Below are 22,782 nucleotides of genomic sequence, written 5' to 3'. Positions count from 1 at the left end.
TGAGTGTCTGAGGAGCGTCAGTACGTTAGCTTGTTAGCCATAATGTTAGCCTTGCTGTTTGTCATGTTAACGTTATCGTCGGCAGCCCTGAATAGCTTGTAAAGCTTTAGCATAATTAGTTACAAAACACATTTGTTATCGGCCCATGTGTTTACTGGTACAGAAAATTAATAAATCTTTGGTTTATTTGCAGAACGTCACCTCTCTGCCGTCTTTTATCACGCTTGCTAACGCTAAGTTAACTTTACCAGCAGATCTGTATGAGGCACAAACTCAGGCGACAGTTAGCAGTGTGCTGATGCTTAGTGGTATTTCTTAATCCTTTCTGTGAAACTGATGTGCATTTAATAAACACGCGTACATTATTAGCGTTATATTTTTAGGGGAAAATGCGAGTGAGAAAAATGCACCGTAGACCCATGCCTTGAGTGGACGCGCTCCCACCATTGTTTGCTGCTCTGTCTTCATTCAGTCCGGCTGTCTCGCGAGATCTCTCGCCATGACCACAGGTGCTAAATGCTGATCTCGTGAGATTATCTGGGTTGATAGTACTGCTGCTGCAGTCTGCTACCGGCTGTACAACGCGTCCACAGAGGAAAATAAACAGTTATAGTAAAAGATCAATTTTTTAATTAATGAATCGATATTGTGCCATTTAAAGGAAAATCGATTCGAATCGATTATTTTTTCAACCCAGCTCTACCCCTAAGTAAGCTACATTGACCAGGTTCATGGTGATAAAAGAAACATGTCACCAGTGTGGCTTCATGATGTGCTTTCAATAGTTTTTCGACAACAATGAAGCTCTATGGCACTGAGGTATCAGCTGGCTATCAGGCTTTAGCTTCAGGCGATGTGTGTTTCACAGCAGTCGTTTCACAGAAGTGTCCTTTGGGTGATTATAGACTTTTTTTAAACAGAGTATTTGGAAAAAGTGTTTCCTTGGTGACCTGTCAGAATGTGTGACATAAGTCCGTTCAGTTCTAAAAATATGGAGTTCAGCATTCAACAATCAGCATTCTACTCTTGACCTCACACACTCTTCACCTGAACAATCCCTGTTCATTTATGCCATAAAGATCAACCCTGTTTGAGTACTTTCGAGTCTATCATTGAACTTACACTTGTGAAATTGAGACACAGTTGCATCAGGATGCATTAGTTATGCATTATTAGAAGACTTAAACAGTAATATGGAGTAATTAAGCTGGTTTATCCTCTAAATATGTCAAAACTGCACTTTATATATAATCCCTTGTTCCACGCGTGAGCAGTAAATGTCAGCAATAAAATAAGGGCCGTTGAGTTTGAAGCCCAGATGCTTCTCAACTCCCCAGAGGCCTTACCTCCTTTATTTCAGTGAGTAATATTTGATACATTATTCATTAACAGTTAAACTACAGTGGCTTTAATATCTCTGTGATATTCTCAAGGGTTTTAAATATTAATTTTAACGACTATAACCTAGCGAAAGTGTACACCAGGATCCTGAGGAACAAGGATAAGCAGGTGCCCAGCTCTAAACTGCTCTGTCCAAGAGAGGTGGTTGTATATGCATCCCTGAAGCAGTGAAGTTGCACTTACAGTCCATCCAATCCATGTCTGTGAAAACATGGATTCTTCACACACATCAATTCAGTATCTGACCAAATGTCTCCCCTTCTTTTCCTGAGTTATGACCTTGAATAATGGCCAGAAAAGTGTTTTTGCAGAACATTATGGTGTCACAGTGTAGTTGACCTTTGTGTGAAATTTTGCCATAGTACGTTTATAAATTCTTGACTTACAGCCAAAAACATGTTTTGTGAGGTCATAGTGACCCTTACCTTTGACCACCAAATTCTAATCAGTTCATTCTTGAGTCCAAGTGGATGTTTGTGCTAAAGAGGACATGCCCTCAAGGCCTTCTTGAGATATTGCTTTCACAAGAATTAGATGGACGCAAGGTCACAGTGACCTTGACCTTTGACCACCATAATCTAGTCAGTTTATATTTGAGTCCAAGTGAACATTTGTGCCAAATTTGAAGAAGTTCCCTCAAGGTGTTCTTAAGATATCGCATTCAGAAGAAGAAGACAGTCGTAAGTGTGTACGTGTGGACAGCTGTACGGACAACCCAAAAACAAAATGCTTCCGGCCACTACTATCACTGGCAGGAAGGCACACACACACACACACACACACACACACACACAAAAAACATACTGTTACAGTAACACAAGATATGAAGTTGAAGATATGAAGAATAAGATTTCAAGGTTTAAAAAGGACAAGTTATGAGAAGTGAGTGGTTGACCTTGGATCTGTGTTCAAAGTATTTAAGTATTTTTTTTGTTTACTTTCGTGCTTTAAGCATGGGTTTCATCAAAAATACCCAGATAGATGGACATAGGCCTGCCAGTGGCGGCGGCAGCGGAATTTTGCACAGCGGCGACCGGATCTTTGCTCTCAAACCACAAAAAAATGTGAAGGCACAACAGTCTCCTTCAGTACATTATTTTATGCTTTCTTTTGATTTTCACATTGGCTAGTCATCCTGTTTAATTTGTCTTCTGATTAAATCGGAACTGTTGAAACAAGTAGGAAGCCTCTGCAAGTAATTGGTTGCTGGTTGCCGTGCACTGTAGAGCCAATGTAATTGGTTGCTGGTTGCCGTGCACTGTAGAGCCAATGCGCTGCTGGTTCTGCCGGCCTGAATAGAATATAATGTCTATAGCCTTACTGTTGTGTACAGCCTTTATAGACTGAGCTGAGTAGTGATGTGCGGGTCGACCCGTAACCCACGGGACCCGCAAATGGACCTGCAGGTCGGGCAGCAGTGATCGTCTGTTAAATCGGTCTGTAAATGATATTTTGACATTATTGGCTATTACTGTCATGGCATCCGAAGGTACTGATGCGTTGAGCAGGTGACAGTCCGCGGCCGTTTTCAAAACACACTTGTGTCACGCACTCCAAAAGAAACTTGTTTAAACTTTAAACAATAATTTATTGTACAAAATGGGGGAAACAAACATTGACAAAAACGGTTCCATAATTCATATTAAATTCAAAAGATAACGAAAAAACAGCTACAAGTTAGAGGGAATAGTGATAAAGTGGTAAAATTTGGCATTGATCCACAGCCTCAGACGGATGTGCTCAAGCATGCCGTGCACACAAGCTCAGTTGGTAGGATACTATATTTTCATATTTTTAACAGTACAATTTAAAAGTTTAGATTTTTATTGACAACCTACATTTACCAACAACAAAAAGACTACATTTAGCACCAAAAAAATGTCTTAAAAAAACAAACAAAAAAAAGTAAATAAAGAAACAAATATCGAATACCAAATTTTCATAACGAATACCTACCCATAGAAACGAATATTCAAATATCTGAATATTTGGGTACAGCCCTATTAATCACGGCCGGAAAAGTTACTGTCTCCCTTTTATTTTACCGTTCAATCAACCAACTTATCGCATATCGCGACAGGCCTAGATGGACATGGGTTATTATTTGTACTTGTCAAAGCTCTGGTGTTTTTTGTTCTTCTTCAAATTGTCTTTACGAGAAATGAAGGACTGAAATGACTCAAGAACTTATGGGTCTGGCATTGTAAAATTATTTTTGCTTTTGTGTGATGTCATCACACTTTCTGCGAATGAACCACAACAATGCCGGAAAGTGACTTACCTAAGATGGCCAAGTATACGTCAAAGTGATAAAGAGGGTTTATGCTGTAGTCAACTTAGAGCACAGACGACAAAACAACACTGAAATCCTGACTGTGTTTGCACGAGCAGGCAGCATTGTAATGAGCCCAAATAAATCTAATTAGTTTTAATGTGAATGATCTTTATGGAGGAAGCTTCCAGGCTGATAGTGTAGAAGAAAATAAATAATGTACTTGAGAGGGATAAGTATTTACTCCAGACTGCAGCCTTGGCAAAACATCTACAACACATAAATAGCCATTCAGGCCTGCAAGGATGAGATATGCAGTATACTCGGAGAAGGAACAGAGAAATCAGCCTCCCAACTAAAGTGCTAAACAATATCAATAAAACACACATAACTCCTGCCAATTCATTACCAGAAGGAGGATAATGCAGTCATGTTGTCTCGAGCGGATAAAAAAACACCAGCTGCAAAGCACTGAGGCCTGCCCCTTGAAATTAATGGTACTCATCGAGAAATAAAAGAGCCATAAAAAGAGCTCTGTTTTCGCCCACAACGACTGACTTCTTGAATTAACTGGGGACGCCTTGGACAGACGTATGCCAATGATTTCTTTGGAGGTGTTGGATCAAGAAGACGTGCTATAAAGCCTCAGCCAAATTGGAACACCAATGCAGACAGTGTTAGTCTGTCTCTCTGTCTGATTTACTCAGAGCCGTCAGCTCTAAATGCGGTTTGTCAGCTCCATAAATGCTCGACACAATCTGCGATGGCATGATGAAACACAGATATCTGATGATGCCTTCCTCTGCACTATGCTTTTCAGTAATGTGACTGAACAAGAGATACGGGGCAGCACATAGAGGGGCCTGTTGTGCCAAATTTCTACATGGTTGCGATACCCAGGGCATGTGCCCAAGTGCTCCTCCATAAAACAGAAATGCCACAGTGTAATGTTTGCATAAATACATTATGTGCCTGTCACCTAGAGCCAGTTCACTGTGCCAGCATCTGCTTTTGTATTCATATCTTGTATTTTGATATGTAAATCTGTTAAAATATGTGAATATGTTCAACATCAACCAGGGACCAGATCACCATACAAATGATATGTACACACAACAAACATGCACACACCATTTCCCACACAGATACTGGTATTTATTAATGAGGAAATGAGGCTTGTGCATGTCACCCTGTTCCGCAATTACTGAGATCTAAGAAACACAACTATGCGTATGTGCCGCAAAATGTGACATAAAGAATGTGTATGCATATTTCCAATTTTTATGCATTTGACCCTGAGAGTTTGAAGCTGACCAAACCACAGACACAAAAGTGGTACTGTAGACACTTAAAGAATTATTTCACTGCTGGGAAAGGTCTTTTTCATGAAAGGGAGCTGTCTATGAAGCAGAGAGACACAAATACTTTTGAAAATGATGCTACATGATCAGAGAAGGTCAAGAAAAAGGACTGTTGTGGGGCGTTGGTGGCTTAGTGGTAAAGCAGGCGCCCCATGTACAAGGCTGTTGCCGCAGCGGCCCGGGTTCGAATCCAGCTTGTGGCCATTTGCTGCATGTCATCCCCCTCTCTCTCTCCCCCTTTCACACTTACCTGTCCTGTCCATTAAAGGCAAAATGGCCAAAAAAATATCTTAAGAAAAAGGACTGTTGTATTTGCTTGCCGCTCAAGAAATAGAAAACCTATAACTACCAGAATAAACCATGCCACACTGGACTAATTATGCTCCCGCTGGATGGTGATGTAGCGCAAGCTTTGGAGTTTTGCTTGTACTTGATTAATTAGGGGATTAAATGGTTTTTAACATGGGTAGTTATAGCTGATAGTAATATTGGAATACTTGAGGAATGTAACAGAACTTTTACAAGAGTAGGACCCTAGTACTCTTTTCATCCTTGGGGTCATCTCCTATGCTAACTCCATCCAGTTGAGTGGATGATTGACTAGTATAATTTCCATATGTATTGTATTCTTGTTGCAGTGTAAGCTTTTGTCCTTTGATGGAATAGTCCGCCTCCATATGTATGCTGAGTAGTGCTCAAAGTGGGCCAGCACTCACCGGTACACAGTATCATACATTTTAGTCTTTGGTGTCCTTTTTCCTCTGTGCCAGCACTTATCACAAGCTGCCAGTACTCTTTTCTGCCCTCTCCATATCAGATTCTGTGAGCAATTCCTAAAGGCCCTAAATAAACCCAGGAGGCACTGGGGCTATGACTTAGGCTATTCCGAGGGAACACTATGTGACGCTCACCTCGTCTTGTTCTTGCCTGCCTGCTTTTCTCTGTTGGCGGCTGGTCGGCTGCTAGTCTGAGTAACATTACATTATATTAATGTTGGCCTAGCTCCAAGTTCAGGTTCAAGTTTGTGTGTTTGTCATTTCCACATATATGGAAATGAAATGTCGTTTCCCAAGACCCAAGGTGCTAACACGAAATATAGCACTGTCACGAACATATAAGAAGGAAAAAAGTACAATTGACCTATGGCTAAGCCCTGTCCTCAAACCCGATGAGCCAATCACAGTGCATATAGCCATTCCCATACACTCGGACATATTCTGCCTGGACATTCATTGAAATGCGTTACAGAAAGTTAGTTTTGTTCGGTTTTATGAGCTTTTCGGTGATTTGAAGTTTAAAAATGGTCAAACGGTGTGCATGGGGTACATGCAACTCCGACAAAAGGTATCCTGAGAGGCTGGGCGACAAGGTGTTTTTTTTCCCCTTTCCTAAACCACATGTCAACCGAGAAAAGTGTCTCCTTTGGATAAAGTTGTGTGGTAACGTTAGACCACAACATCAACTCAACGTGAGTAAGATTAACAAGGATGTGTACATCTGTTTTAAGGTAAGTCAACATTGTGTTTGAGGCAACATATTGTCACTTTGCTGGAAAGAAATATAAAGTTATCTTATACGTCTCTAGCTAACGTTAGCTAAAGTTAGCCTAACGTTAGCTCCTAGCTGCATTGTTCATCATGTCACCTTGTTTGCTGGGAGTTCATTAACCTATTTTGTTCTAGTTTTGTACTTTGGTGATCGTACATCATTGTTAGCTGTTGTCCAAAGGGCTCTAGTTAGGCTAACGTTCGTAGTGGAGGGGGGCGTGGCTTAGCCATAGGTCAATTATGAACAAAAAGAGCAGAATTAAGGGCAGCACAACGAGAACAGAGTCAGAAGATGATACAACAGAGCTTTAAAAGTCAAATCCTTTGTTACTACATGCAGGCAGGAGCAGCAAGCTAACGTAGCTGTATTAACACTCGTAGCAACGATGTAATGTTAGCATCAGCAAAACCACCACCACTAGTGATGAGCAGACCGGCTTTTTAAAGTCATCGGTTTGTGTCCTTCACCTGCCACTAGTGAAGCAACACATGCAACGACTTATGGGTGTGTCAGGTTAACGATGCCCCTCCCAATACAAACATGAATAATGGGAGTACCTGCGCTTACTGTTTTCCACTTTAAGCACTTATGCTGAGAACTAGGGAAAGACAATAAAGTGGGGTTAAGAGATCTTTACTTCGCATTGTATGTCTAATATATCTATAATCCCTTTCATTTGAATAGGCTTCAATGACTTGCTTTTAGCCAGTAGCACGTGTTTTTGATAAATGTTTAAGGAGTGAAAGAGTGCAGTTAGACTTTCTTTTCTAAGGGGAAAGCTTAGTCTGCACTACAGTATGGGTACTGTAAGCTATGACTCAGATAAGCTGCCACAGGGTCGTGATCAGGCACTGAGCTGCAGGAATACAAATGTACCCCTAAGCCAACAATATGCATCACCCTGTGGATGTGAACTTTTAAAATCTTTTTGACCACCAACAGACAGATAAGAGGAACTTAACAACTTGGATTTCCACAACAAATTAAAGGTCATCTCCCATAATGTCTAGGAGCACGCTGTCAAGATAAGGACAAAGGTGTGAGGAATGATGCAAAACATTCAAATCACAAACCAATTTAGCATTCAGTCCACATCTGCTGTGTCTCGCAAAAGTTACCATCACTATAAAATTTTGATGGCGATGAGCGCTAATTGTGAGAAGCCATGTTTCTCATCCCATTAGTTTATCTCTCACAAAGGCAGAAGCTATATTCATCAGGAAATTACATTGCAGGGAGACTTTCATTAATCAAAATGTATAACCTTATCCCTGCCTAAACTATGCCAAGCAGTCCTTATCGACATTCAGCTGTGACCCACCCTTCAATGACACAAAAACATGCACAAGTCACAGGTTTTTTTCTTGCTAAACATAAACATTGCACTGTGTTAACAAAGGCAACCATTCTTAAAATAGACTGTGAAATGACACACTATGAGATTAAAACAAACAGCTAAACGTCTGCAAATGTGTGACTAATTTCAGTTTTCAGGGCATCTTACAAATTGCTAAACACTAAATTCAGACAAAAGGGCAAGACAGTGTTACATAGTGAGACAGAAACAGCACCCAGCATGCAACGCTACACACAGAGCCAAAGATGTAGACCACATTAAATCAAATCAGCGGTTGTGATTTGCCTCAAATCAGAGCAAGTCTTGAGTCACAGTGTGAAAGCAATAATGTAATGAGTCTGATGGGAGCTTTCTTCTCATCAGCTCCCCCGCTCATTTTCCTCTGTTATCGTCTTCCCTTGTCTCAGTTGTGATTTACTTACAAGATCAATCTGACCCATCCCAGAGACAGTGAAAGACATTTCCTCCAAATGTCAATGGGCAACAGATGGCTATGAATACAAACGTACCTTTTGCATTCGCTCACCTTTTCTCGTCTGCCTTAGCAGCTAATGTTCAAAGCGCTCTGCTCAGAGGCTAATGACACTGACTCAAGTACTTTAAAGAGAACTTTATATAACTCACATATTGCTGCAAATTACTGTCAAGTGACATGTGGGAAACACTTAAAGAGTATTTTTTAAACATGCGCACCCCCGGCCCGTTTTGAATACCAAACTGCACCTGTAAAATATGTGTTAATTAACCAACCAATCCCACCCTGCAAACTGGGCATGTTATGCACTACAGTAGCACATTTGTCAGGACTGCGGACTGAGACAAGGAGGGTCATACTGCTACAGCTATTGGAATGTCTTAACTAGCTGCTAACAATGCAGCAATGCAGCACTGCACAGCATGCTGTTTTGAGCTGAACTTTTGTGGGAAGGCCTGTTTCTATTTATTTCTGTTGCTCGCATTGAAAGCACTGCAGTGGATGAGAAACAGCTGATTCGTTAGGTTGAAATAAATAGCATTATCTAGATGACACCTTTTCATATCACCACAAAAACCTAAGGTGGAAGCTGGCTGGAGGGAGATCACCAGGGAGCCGAAAGTTTCTAATAAATGACCATCGCAGCAACCTACTTGCTGTTGGTTATATTGAATGTTATATCCAGTAAATATCACAATATAAAATGTGTTTCCTGTTTGTGTTTGTTTGCTCACTTGTTGTTAGGACATGGCGTTAGGCATCATGACCGTAGAGTTATAGATTTGTATGACTTTAACAGATTTTCCTTGTCAAAAAACAGAAATTAACGAATAACCACAACCCTGAGCACAGCAGCTATGTTTTTTAAGATGGCTTGTGTGCTTGTGTGTGTATGCATATAGTATATATAGAGGAAGAGAGAGAGAGAGAAGAAGAGTAAGAGAAGGTGGATGACTGCACAATATTTCTGGAAGTTGTTAATAACTTACTGGGTATGCTGCCTTGTCATTTATTGACCCACCCACCCAAACCCCCTCTACCTGCAGGCTCAACCAGCAGGACAGAGGGTTGTGGGTTGACCCACACATCAATAGTAAAACATTCTTTAGCTTGTTTTCTTAAGTGTGAGGATCTGCTGCATTTCTGTTTTTTATTTTTCAAAACTGATTATGTTGGGGTGTTGGATTGTTGGTAGGAAAAAGGAAGCAATCTGAAAAGTCATTTTTGTTCTATTTGTTTTCCATATGACAATTTATTTACCAAAGGATTAATGGAGAAAATAGTCAGCAAATACTAAAAACATTGTAGTGCAAATTAATGAATGGTCAGTTGACCAATATATATGTAATTTAATTTTAAATTCTAATCATTGTTTATTATTTCTCCAGTTGAAGTAGCATCACACATCATTAGTCTGCTGGCCAAAAATATGTTATTTCATTACTTTGTTTACAGGCAGATTGTCAAACAGTTTTATAAATTATGGCATTTATCGTTATTTTTTGAGTAATGGTTAATTGATTGAGAAGTTGAATTAATGATAGATTAATCCTAAATAACAAATAATTAATTTAAATAAACAAGTTGTATTTGAAATACTATCTGCACTTCAAGTGTGTATGGCATATAGTGGTAACTTATTTTGGTTTACAATTTTCCAAAATGAATGCAAAGTTATAAGGTTGGGTCAGTTCTCGGTAATACCAATTTGGTTCGGTACTCTGTATTGGACCGTTTTTTTTTTTTGAGACCGACCGGACCGCATGCGGACGTCCGCAAGCCCTGTGCGCGCAAAGCTCAGATTTTACGACCGCACGGACTCCGCTCCGTGCACCAGTGTCACACAAAAGACTGCTCGGCATGTATTTTTCACATCGTGGGGATTTTTCACGGACATTTTTATAGGAAACTACAACGCGGAAGTGCGCTCGACCCGAATGACTGCGGACATTCCTCGCGGAGTCCACTCCGCTTATAGGACGCCCAAGTCTGTGAGCACCTGTGTCTGCCTCTTCGCCAAGCGCACAGCGAGCAGGTGAGAGAGGGGGTTGGGGGTGGGGCGGGGACTGAGCTAGGGGGTGCGAGTGCGCATACGCCAAGGCCTTTACTGTATCATGGAGTTTGTTTAACAGTGACGAGGAGACGATAACGGCGGACAATTTAGTCTTGAAGAAATCAAAGAATGCGCCACTATGGCAACACTTCGGCTTTGAGCCAGACGAAGGAGGCAACCCTTGTTTGCACTGATTGAGTAAGCTAAACCTGCAAATATATTTGTAAGGAATAAAAGAAACAACGCGTTACTGTCACTCTGTTGTCCTATGGTCGTTTTTTTATTTTAAATGAGTCAATTGCGCCCCCAGTGGTGAAAATCCGGTATTACCGACTTGATGCGGTTTTTCACAAAAACCGGACCGTTTTTTTTCCCTCATACCGACCCAACCCTAAAAAGTTATAAGAAACAATGAACAGACAGACACAATGAAAAATAGTGACAATACCAAAATTACAAAAAATTTAAAAATTGCATACATTATTTAACAGTTTTGTCAGAGTGAACTACTGTAATTCCTTGTCACAAACATTCCAAATATAGTGAATTATTGTGGACATACTGGCAACAGAGCCTGATTGTCACTATGTTTTTGAGGCTTATACCACTATTGTTATATAATTGTTTCATAATCATATATTTGTTTTGTTTCATATTTTTTTCAGGCTGTCCAATAAATTGGCCAGGCTCTCAACAACATTAGCTCATATGTTACAAGTGAAATTAAAACTGCATGCAGGAGCGCTATGCAAATGATGAAAACCGCAGGCAACATCACTGTTGTTCTGCCTCAGTGAGGTTTATTCCTTATGGCATTGTTGTATATTTGACATGTATGTTTCACCTTGTAAATGGAGGATGACAAGATTGAACCCAAGCCTGCATGTAATGGGTTTGGATGCTGTGTCTAGTTTTTGTTGCAAGGCTTCAGCATGACAATGTTTACCAGCCTTTTGCCTGCACTCTTAGAGAACAACAACAAAATCTATGGAAAGTGATTTCTTGTGTGACTGAGCACAGTTCATAAATATTATTATAGTAAAATCCCACAGGACTGACAACAAGCCACACTTACACAGAGGCCATGTTCAAACATCTTACAAATCAAATGGCTTGTATGTTTTTGTAGACCCATATCTTACATAAAAAATATTAGTACTCTAAGGCTGCATGCAGTGTGTTTAATAATGGTTCATAGATTACATGCCAAGCTTAATTTAACATAACTGTGCATCAGTACTTGATTAGGAGACCACTCTGAGAATATGATTTCAAAAACTCAATGTGCAAAATTAAAAGTTTTGTTTAAAGCTGTGGACACAACACTCAAATTATATTCTTTCTAAAGTATACTATGTGGAGGCTCTGAAACATCTGCACTGACTGACCTATTGTTTCCCACGGCATAGCTAGTGCTGCTGCCTACCTTTGTGTCAGCACTACCCTTGGCAATTCAGTTTGCCACCCAGCGTATTTCAACTTTGACCACATTTACAGCTGACCTTTCAAAGCGCTACCTAAGAGACCGAGGCTTTGTATCGCACAGCAGGCACTGTGAAAAAAGCAATACACTGTGTGTTTGTGTGTAAGATTTATCAGATCATAACACTAAAAACATATCACAGCCTTGGGAGAAGAAGTATTGCGTGGCAGGTTGTCAAACTGCACAGACAGAGGAAGTAAATGCTGATCCTCTATACACACCTTAAGGCACAACTAGAGGAAGTATTTTACAGAAAAGCTATTTCCATTCTGGGTTGTAATGTGGCATCCAAGGAGCAAGGCCAATAATATGGTTCATTTATCACGCTGAAAGTTTTCATTAGGGCCAGCACCTTGTTGCATTCACTTATTGGGCAGATTTATTTACCCTTGACTCATTCGGCCTTTTAAGGGAGCAGGTCCAACTGCAGTTAACACTGTGTCCAGGCAAGAACATGTCCATAATACAGGTATATTTCATTTTGTCTTTGTTTTCAGGTATAGGCAGGTTTTTATGTAGTCCTTTTTTTCTGTTCGTGGACATGATTCTCTCATCAACCTTTACAAACCTCTCTTTCTCCACTCAAAAGGCAACAGTGTGATTCCAGATAGTTTTTAAAGAATTACAGAAGTAATGTTACTTACTTAGGTAGAGATGTCATTGCCCTCCATGGGCTGCACTTTGTCCAATACAATGGTGTCCACTACATATTGACTGGTCAATTCTGATCTGGAAAGCAACCCATCTCAACAACCATACTGACTCAACCCTACACCAAACTATACTGAGTTCTAAGCTAACAGTTTACTTTATTCGGTTTGTAAAATGTCAGAAATTGTGAAAAATCACACAGTCACAATTTGTTTAAGCCCCAGATGACATCCTAAAATTGCTTCTTTTGTCCAACCCATGGCCCAAAATTGTTGCATAAAGAAAGTAAAGCAGCAACTTAGAATCTAAAAGCTTGATTAAGTGAATGCTTGGCATTTCTGTCAATTATCAAAAAAGTTGCAAATTAATTCAATGATGATTGACTCAAAACTTAATAGACAGGGATGTACCAATCTTACATGCTGGATTGGGATCAGTCCTGATAGTGACTTTCTTAAGAGGATCAGGTTTTGGCAGCAACATGACCAAACACAGTGTCTTTGGATTTTAAAATTCAGTGTGTCTGCTATCAGTTACTGTTCATTTATTCAGTGATATTGGGCTGCCAACTGTGTCTTCGGTGCCAGTGTTACCTTATATAAAAATTATATCAATGCGTTCCACCTAAGGTGGTATAAGGAAGGTTCAGCACTTGGTATCATCAGATATCATCCAGTATATTTATCATCACCAGGAGAGAATAAGTTGGATCAATGCATCCCCACCAACACACTACACATCAGGTCTAGTGTGATCAGTCTCTGGCCCATGCATCAAAAGAATTCCAACTACATTTGAAGTCAATATACAAAAGTTTTAGATTCATTTATAGAGCTATAGCAGAATGACTGTAGTACATATTAACAATAAGAGATAGAGAGAAAGCACAGCTGGTACTGGTGTATTGATACTGAGAAAAATGACTATTACAACTGTTTCAAATATTCAGAATCTGTATCAATAAATCAGTATTTTTAAGAACACCAACTGTATTGCACATTTTATTGAAATAGAATTGAAACTACTGTTCAGTAATGTTTTATACATTTTTTTTTCAACCATCACTACCTTTTTGGATAGCTATGTGGGTCCTTTAAAATGATTTATGCTGAAGAAAGTGGCGCAAAAGTGTGATTTCCAGCTCATACATCAAAGCACTGGGTGTAAAATATACCTTTTAGAGTGCCTTGAACCACAGCTATATTAAATGTATTTTTCCTTCTTGTGCATCTTAATACTCTTACAGAATGACACATCATGTGGACAGAAAAGAAGATCCATTAGCGCTAGAAAGGAGCCTCTATTTAATGGAACAGTACCAGTCTCATCCAAGAAAGAGCAGGACAAAAGAAACAGGACACGTGGATGGAAAACAGGCACTAACATGCATAGACCCAACGCTCCCTCAGCTGTCTCTTATGCAAAAGCCCATGATTAATTGAGATGTAAAATAAATGCTGAGGGGATTAATTCAATCACGGGTATGGTGAGAACGAAGACTTTGACATTTGTAGGAGTCAACACCTTGGCCCAGAGAGACAAAAATGTCAATTATGTCCGTCAGTGGTGTGGTTTTGGCCCTTAAGAAGGATTTTGTTTTGACATAGACATGATGACCATAAAAAACATTGAGCCAGTAATAAGCAGCCATGTAATCTCCCTGCTCAAATTTGATTCCAGAGGTAACAGCTGCAATAGTCATAGTGGATGAAAAGCTGTTTGATGTTTCCAACCGAGGATGAGGCTTTCCAGCAGTCTGACGACAAACAGCTCTAGGTGGAAAGATGAACTTGTAATAGAGTTTTTTGGTGACAGTGAGGAATGGGGAGCACGGGCTGATCGTAATGATGTTATCCGTCACTGTGTGATCTTGCTCTGATAGATGAAGCATCTGCTGAACCTTCTGAAGGCAGGCAGTGAGTAAGAAAAACATGAGTGCTGTCAACATTACAGTAGCAAAATGCAAATCTAACTATCTAATGTGCCGAGATGTAGTCATTTCACAGATGTCATTTCTTAGATGGCATCAATCAGTATTATTGTAATCAGAATCACTACATTTTGTAAGATCAAAGTGTCTCACAGACATACTGACAGACAAGACCACACACAGATAGAGGCTGTGGTCAGTGTGATACATATAAACAAGCCAACTACACCCATTCGTCTACATTCAGCACACTGCCCAAGGCACCTTTGTTCATAGATGATGCAACCTTCCATGTCAACAGCAACAACTGTACAATGCCTTGTTTACCTCGCAAACCAAACATCCTGCAAAGTCATAACAGAGCAAGTCACATTTGTCTCATAGAAACACACAAGTCTTCTAGATGCATGTGAGCTACATGGAATTTCCCGCAGCATTTCACAGAGGAGGTGGTGTCCCTTGCCTGAAAAAAAAGGGCACCTCTACAAGTGTCCAAAAAAATTAACTTTCAATATCAGTAGGGCTTATACCAGATGGCAACCTCCAGGGCTGAAAAATGAAACCAAAACTGAAGGTGCTGAAAACTGCAGTTCTTCTAACGGCCACTTGAGGCTGGCTTCAAAAGCAAGTCAATCTTCATAGACCTGCACGCTAAAATGTCCAAGTTCACAGCAGTAATTAACATGTTTGGGTCTCTATAGTAGGGTTGGGCAACATATTGACAATGAGCCCACTCGATGTGTCATAGCTTGTTTCACATGTGATGCATAAAATGACTGTATTGTGAACATCAAGTATAAATTGTCACATCATTTTGTTCAAACCACCAGCATGTGGCGTTAGCGTTTCGGTTCTCAGTTGCTCTCTCCTATGGCTCTACCTCTCTCACAGACACAAGTAAAATAAAAAGTCTCAAAAACATAATACATCACATACATTCCCCGACCCACCCAGACCATTTTCTCCTAAACTTTAGTATGAGCAGGCGAGGCATGTCTTTATTGTGCCTGCAGGGCTCCAGTCTGTGACCATATAGTCACATTTTGTGACCATGGAACACCAGTGCCACTTGCAAATACTATTAATATATTAACTGGAGAGTTGTTATTTTGTTTCCTGCTCACTGTGAAAAGAATCATCATGTTTAAAGGCGCCGTTTTAAATCCTTAACATTTTTTGCTAACTGCTAACATCTAACTCATGATCAGAAACTTTAAGTTCACAGCATAACATCACCACTTTTGGCCCAAAATGAGCAGGATGCTTTAGAATAAAAGTACCATTGGTTCCGCTTTATTTCATTATGACAATAATTTAACTTTATCAAAACATTACTTGTTTTATTTTTATTTAGGGCATGTCCACTTTGAGCAACATGCTGTCTGAGAGCATCACCAGGGTCAGATCCACCCCTCCCTCCTCCATAGTACCACCCTTTTGTCCAAATATGGTCACTTTTAGCTCTAAAAATTCAGGATGACAATGGCCAAAGTTCAAAACTCAGGAGTCAAAACAGGGATCCACAAACCAGTGGGTGACTTCACAGTGACTACGTCCATTATTTTGATATGGCAAATTGATATGGCATATTAAGCAAACTAACATAATTTGTTATCTATAATATTCATTATAGATTATTTTGTCCATCCATCTTGCCATTATGACCATTCCGTTACAAACATTCATAAAATGTCCAAAAATAGTCTTTAAACATCTTTAAAATTCTTGATGACAAAGAAAATCAGCAAATTATCCAATTCGATAGGCTGAATGTAGAGAATGTTGGGCAGCACGTCAAAACAGATGCACATTTTTTTTCCCAATCTAATAATCAATTACTCGACTGCTCCTTTCTGCTCAAATATTTGGCTTATCATTACTTTTATCATTACTTTTATTATTATTATCATTAATATTAAGCTTCAGGAAAACTAAGCACAGGCACTACATTACACAGCAGAGGCAACACGTTCACTGACTGAGGCTACATTTTAAACTGTCATCTAGTAGCTACACTGATGATGAGACGTGTCAGGATATGTATAATTCAGCTCAGCAGGTGATTGATTGTGCTCACCACCTCCACTAACAGATTTCCTGGCAGCAGTCCTGCTACAGGTAACTTACAGTCAGAGTCTGTCCACATGTGTGCTTGTATTAAACGTATGTATTTAACCCTCTCAACCTGTTGCATTTTAAACCCACACTCGTCCATCTCAGGGTCATAATTTGATCAGATCAGAACACACAGATGTCATACACGCAATACTGGAATCACAGTACTTGCTCTGATGTTCACTGAGGATAAAGTCCTTAAATTTGCAAAAAAAAAAAAAAAAAAATCTGATTAGAATCAAAAACGTGATCCTGATGATTTTACATTTATGACTACATCGTAATACAAAATAAAAGTATCACCATGACTTCCCATGTTGCTGTGTGACCAAAATGTAAAGTAATAAAGGCAAATAAAAAGCTCAGTCCATGCCAACCTTAGATTTCCTGATTACATCACCCAAAGCATATCCCTTTCACAAGAACAAACAAAAGGAGTGACAAAAATGCTCTCTAGCTTTGGGTGTTTGTTCACAGTACTAAATTAAAATTCAAAGAGGATACTACTAAAATGGCTCATACCTCGCAATGTCTAAATTGCATGCTATCGCCAACCACCTACGTTTTCATATCATTTACAGTGGTGGAAAGTAACTGAGTACATTTGCTCAACCAATTTACTTACGTACAATCTTGAGATACTCGTACTTTACTTGAGTATTTCCATTTTCTGCTATACTGCTACTTCACAACATTTTGAAAGCCAATATTGTACATTCTACTTCACTATATTTTAAGGCTGCACTGAATGTCATGTTGTCATGATGTCATCATTCTAAAAGAGAATAAAAAATCCTCCGACAAACTCCTCACTTAAAATTAAGTGTTTCATCAGATTAAATAAGTTGGTCTTTTCATATTAAATCAACTTTCTTTAATGACTAAATGTAATTTATGGTTTATAATATATGCTGTAAGACAGACCACCTATTAATACCAGTGCAAGAGGAAAAGCAAACCGTTTTTTGACTGCAGTGAAAATGTTGTTTTTGAAAGGCTAAATGCAGCCAAGTATGGACTGTAGCAGAATATTTTGTTAGATAAAAACCTGCTGTGAGTTTTGGAAATGGTTACATCTTTTTTCAATAAATTTTTTATTTGGGACTTTAAAGCGCTCTGGAGTTTATAGAAATGTTTGGATCACACGAGTCAGAAGCAATCCACTGGAGTCAAATTCAACAAATACTATGATACCAATGCAGCCTTATCTTTTTCTGTAATTGTGCAGGAATATCATGTTTAAAGAGAATGAATAGACATGCAAAAAAAGCTGTGCAGGATTCAAATGTCGATTAAGAATTTGAAGGTCAACATTATGAATGAAGCTTCAAACTATTCGGTACAGCCCTAACATATTAATTTGACTACATTATTTACTAGTTACTTTGCAGATTCAGATTATTAATACATAATATAAATCAACTTATAACCATGGAAAACAATCTCAGACAGTCTGTAGCCATAAAGTACTAGGGTCAGTTACTTCATGCTTCATGCTGTCATCTCTCACACATCTCTTCTTGTATTGTTGTTCTCTCTAACAAACTGTCTACGCCGGCTCGACAATCAATTTGATCGGCTCACTTGAATGAAGCTCCCCTGAACACTGACACTCTCTATCCATTCATATGCAGACATTTTACAATGTGTGGAAAAGTTTTGGACATGAGGCAAAAAATCTAAATCATTTCAAATTGAGGCTTCCTCATTTTCATAGAAAATATCTGCTATTACACATACAGTGCCAATGATGACACTGACGGCTTAAAATGGCAGCAAATGAGATGCCTACCTAAGACATGTAGTGACTGTGCCAAAAGCCTGTAAGAAAAACATCTGAGAATTCAAAGGGTTAACAATAATTCGAATCCTGAGGGACCTGAAATCAACTGAGAACATCTCCTTTTCTATCTGCCTGTACAACTGTTATTTCATTTTACAGTAATGTCTCCCAGGAAACCTAAATCTGTATTGTTGGTGTTTATCATATTCTAAAACAGCAGTGAATTACAGGCGTTTTGCAGGAGATCTTTACAGAACATTGCCAGCAATTGCTAATTTTAGGATTTGGGGCACTGTTCAGCTCTACAATAACTGAGGCAGTACATTTCATTTGAAATGCACCAGGACTTACAGCATTTTAACACAAATGACAGCAGACTTGTTTACAAAAGACAACATCACACTGCCGGCATATGCTGATCTGTGCTGAGCACAAAACTCATCCAACACAGTAAAACACAAGGTGGCGGCCAAGGCTGTTGCAGCTGAGTAAGACTTTATCATTTAATTTACATGACCTTTATTTAACTCTGCTTGAAATCAGATCTCCGTGACCACCTTGCTCCACTCCTGGCAGAGTACTAGGAACATGAAAAAACTCTGTCCTGAATTGCAATTTGTATAGAAGCCTCAAGGCTAATACATGCTGATTCTCACAGCATACACTGTGAGCCAGTTGGAGAGCCGCTATTCAATTACTCCTACCAGTGGCTGCAAAACACCAAGAGCTTGTTCAGTGGATGTTACACCATCAACCTGTTAAAAGGCACACCGCAGACTGAACATTTGTGAAACAATGGTTATTGCTGACTTCAACAAGTCTCCCGACAAACCTCTATTTCACAACCACAGAAAATGGTGACTCCTCAGCCATGAAATGAGAACTGTGGAACAGAAACCAGAAGTACTACTTACACAGTCAGATGCTTATCCATCATCAAAGTTATGGGTGTATCCATTACTTCAGTTATTAATATCTCCCAAACACACAATGGACTATTTACAAAGCTGTTGTCATGTTGAATCCCTGTTGGAAACAATCATGTCATATCTGACAAAGTGGAGATGAAAGGTAAATGCCATTTAATAGATCCTGGATCATTTTGAAGGTTGTGCTCAGCATCCAAAGTCTTTGCCCACGTTACACACACACACTATGCATCACCCATATGGAGGTTATACACACTCACAACAAATTAAGCAAAACTCAGAGCTTTAGAGGAGATTTTATGTTGTGTCTCTGCCTAAGAATAGATGTGTTTGAGGTGCAGCAACTTAACCTGAGTCGTGCTTTCTCGTTTATTTTTAGATACGGTGTAAGATTGAAGACATTTCTTATAGTGTCCCAACATGTACCTCCATCATTAACTACAATGACACAACCTCTAACGTCACCGCAGAGACAAATGACAGCACCAGTTTTTGCCCCAAAAAGCGAACTCTCAACAACAGGGTCAAAATTAAGAGATGACACGCAGATATTAACCGTGTTTTCACTTCAAAGTGACAACTAGCATTAGATTTTCGACGGAGAAAAAGAGGCAAACTCGACGTTAGCTCGGAGTCCACCTTGCACGGACTTGCGCAACAAAGTTTCCCGTTAGGTCAGGAGTCTATTTAATACGGAAACACAAGTGCAGCATATGTTAGTGACCAAACACAACATGGAAACATATGCTGAATAGTCCACAGAAACAATGTCAACTTCGAGTTTTGGTGGCAGACAACATATCGCTGGGGCGACTGTGAGCACCAGTACACAAAAGCTTGTTCCCAGCAGTGGGGAAACTCGACAGCTAACTCCACACAGCAGTGGGGGAATCTCAGCTCTCACACACAGGGAGGGAAAAGAAGGAGACCGCCTTTACTTACACTGGAGCGAGAAGAAGTCCGAACAGTCCCGAAGAAAAAAAAAAAAGCCCACGGTCCTCGGCGCTCCACAGTCAGAGCTCCACATCCAGCAGTCTCAGTCCCTCTCCTCCTCCTCCTCCTCAGCTCCTCTACAGCTGCTGGATAAGTTTGCTGACGTCAACAAGCACTCAGTCTCAACCGGCAGAGCTCTTTGGTCGCAACTTGAATAATACATGGAAAAGGAGGGGAAAGACGCGACCGGAAAGAATCGGAGAGGCAGGCAGCACATTAGAGGCTACCCTTTCACGACAATGGCCATATTCACCCCAAAAAAAGAAACTGTTCCTTAGCTGTGAAAAGGTTAATAAAGTGGACGCAATGCCTGAATTTGCACTGACATTTCCAAACATATCAAGTGGATCTCAGTGAACTGCTACACTCTTGCCTTGCTGAAGAAAGTTCTGCCTGTAAAGAGGCACATGTGTGCTTAGGGATTCTGCATCAGCATTTTGGTATCAAAATATCAAACTAGAAATACGCCTCCAGTATGCCTAATCAGTCGAGTTGCAGTTTACATCCATGTCTGTCGAGACCCATATAGTGCAGCCTTAAGTATTTTCTAAAAGGTAAGTGTATTTTTTGGTTGATGCTTCACACAGACTTTTAAACCAGCAGCACATTAGTCCTATGCAATCAGCACAATTTCAATGTGGGTACCAGGCACCCAAGATTAGTGTCACCCATTAAGTATCCAAACAAATGAAAAATTGGTCACAATCTCCTCTTCTGTTCCCAAGTAATAATGGTCAGAAAAGTGTTTTTGCAGAATATTATGATGTCACAGTGAACTTGACCTTTGACTTTTGGATATAAAATGTAATCACTTCATCATTTTATCCCATTACACACTTGTGTGACATATGGTCATGATAAGCATATAAATTTGTGCATTATTGTCAAAAATGTGATTTTTGAGGTCACAGTGACCTTGACCTTTGACAACCAAAATCTGAACAGTTCATTCTTGAGTCCAAGTGGACATTTGTGCTAAATTAAAAGAAATTCCCTCAAGGCATTCGTAAGACATCCTGTCCTGAGAACAGGACGAACAGATGGATGGACATACTGCAAACAGAATGCCTTCCGGCCATGGCTGTAGCTGTCACAGAGGCATAACATTGGGCACCTCTGTTTGCCAAAAGTTAAGAAGGTGGAACAAACAGCCAGCAAAGTTATGCAGCTAAACTAAAGTAGTTTAAATATAACATTAAATCTTAAGTTTATCAGGACTATATCACAGCAGTTGAGCCAACGTGTTGCTGACGTGTCGTTTATCAGCTGGCCGGCCCAACAGACTTATCAGAATCTGTTGGGCCGGCCACACCCCCCGCCGTTGGATAGTCTCTGGTGGAGGGAATCCCAGGTGTGCAAGAGCGTGTACGCCCCCTCGTCCCGTTTGATGGTGCCACTCGCCCGCTTCCTGATTTTGAATCGAAATCAGGAAGCAGGGGAACGGCCAGCTAATAAATGACACGTCAGCAACACGTCGGATGACACTTCTGAGGAAGACTGGAGTCCCAGTCAAAACTGTCAAGTAGGTAAAAGAAACATCTCCTATACTTTTTGTCTGAAAATATTGAATAATTTAAAAAAGAAGACAAAATGAACCTAATCAATCCATCAGTTGAGTTTAATTCAATAAGATATGTATAGTGCAAGGGGCTGAGAATATTGCTTATTTTATACTATTTTGTTTTTTAAAATAAAAGACAGAAAGTGAGTTAAATAAACAATCTATATATAATATGATAATACCTTTTAAAGATGTTATTTTTTGATGTTTCCAAAATGCATTTAAAGTTTTTAGAGAGAACAAACTTAATATTCAACAAGCTTGACAAGGTTGAGCAACTACTAAATCCAACCTTATAATTTAGGAGATGAAGCATTAAAGACCTCTCGCCCTCTAAAGTAGTAAAAGCTTAGGCCCATTGCAATGTGACACAAAGATTTCTTATCGTAGAGAATGCCCAAATCGCTGTAAATGGCTTGTGAATAATTGTTGCTTCAAAATTAATAATTGCGTTAAAAGCATTGTGCAACATTTCCAATATTTTGGTCCAGTAGTTAAGCCATTGGGGACATGACCTAATCATGTGTGTTGGCAGTGGAGCCCTTGCATCTGATTCAAGCATTATCATGATTAGAGAACATTTTTTGCTGATCTGTCATTGGTGGAATACATTTCAAATTAGATTTGCACTGGATTAAGCATTGCATGCTGATAGAAGAGTGAACCAAGTGGAGCATATGTTCCCATCTTTTTATTTCCTCTTTCTGTGCCAAGTTCCTCTTTCCAAACAAAACTTGTATGAGAGTGCCCAGAGAAAAATACATTGCCTATAATGGAAGCAATATGTCAGTTATGGTTCAAGCTGTCAAAGGAAAGACATCTGTATATGTGGCAGACAGCAGTACTGGTTGCTTTTTCGCGGCTCAAAAG

At 39.7% G+C, this 22,782-nt stretch overlaps 1 protein-coding gene across 4 annotated transcripts in view; it reads right to left on the bottom strand.

The window, feature by feature from the left end:
- Window positions 1-20,474, bottom strand: part of gulp1a (GULP PTB domain containing engulfment adaptor 1a) — a 124,553-nt gene extending 104,079 nt beyond the window's left edge. Inside the window, exon 1 of one of the 4 annotated variants that reach the window (XM_050049604.1) lies at window positions 20,301-20,474. The gene's annotated coding sequence lies outside the window, so the exon portion shown is untranslated. The remainder of the gene's footprint in view (window positions 1-20,300) is intronic. The other 3 variants (XM_050049610.1, XM_050049606.1, XM_050049612.1) reach the window with 3 other exon arrangements.
- Between the last annotated feature and the right edge of the window lie 2,308 nt (window positions 20,475-22,782).

The sequence above is a fragment of the Epinephelus moara genome, chromosome 7 (assembly GCF_006386435.1).
Source record: "Epinephelus moara isolate mb chromosome 7, YSFRI_EMoa_1.0, whole genome shotgun sequence".
Lineage (NCBI taxonomy): Eukaryota > Metazoa > Chordata > Actinopteri > Perciformes > Serranidae > Epinephelus > Epinephelus moara.
Note: the sequence above shows the minus strand (reverse complement) of the source record. Positions and strands in the feature narration are given on the sequence as shown.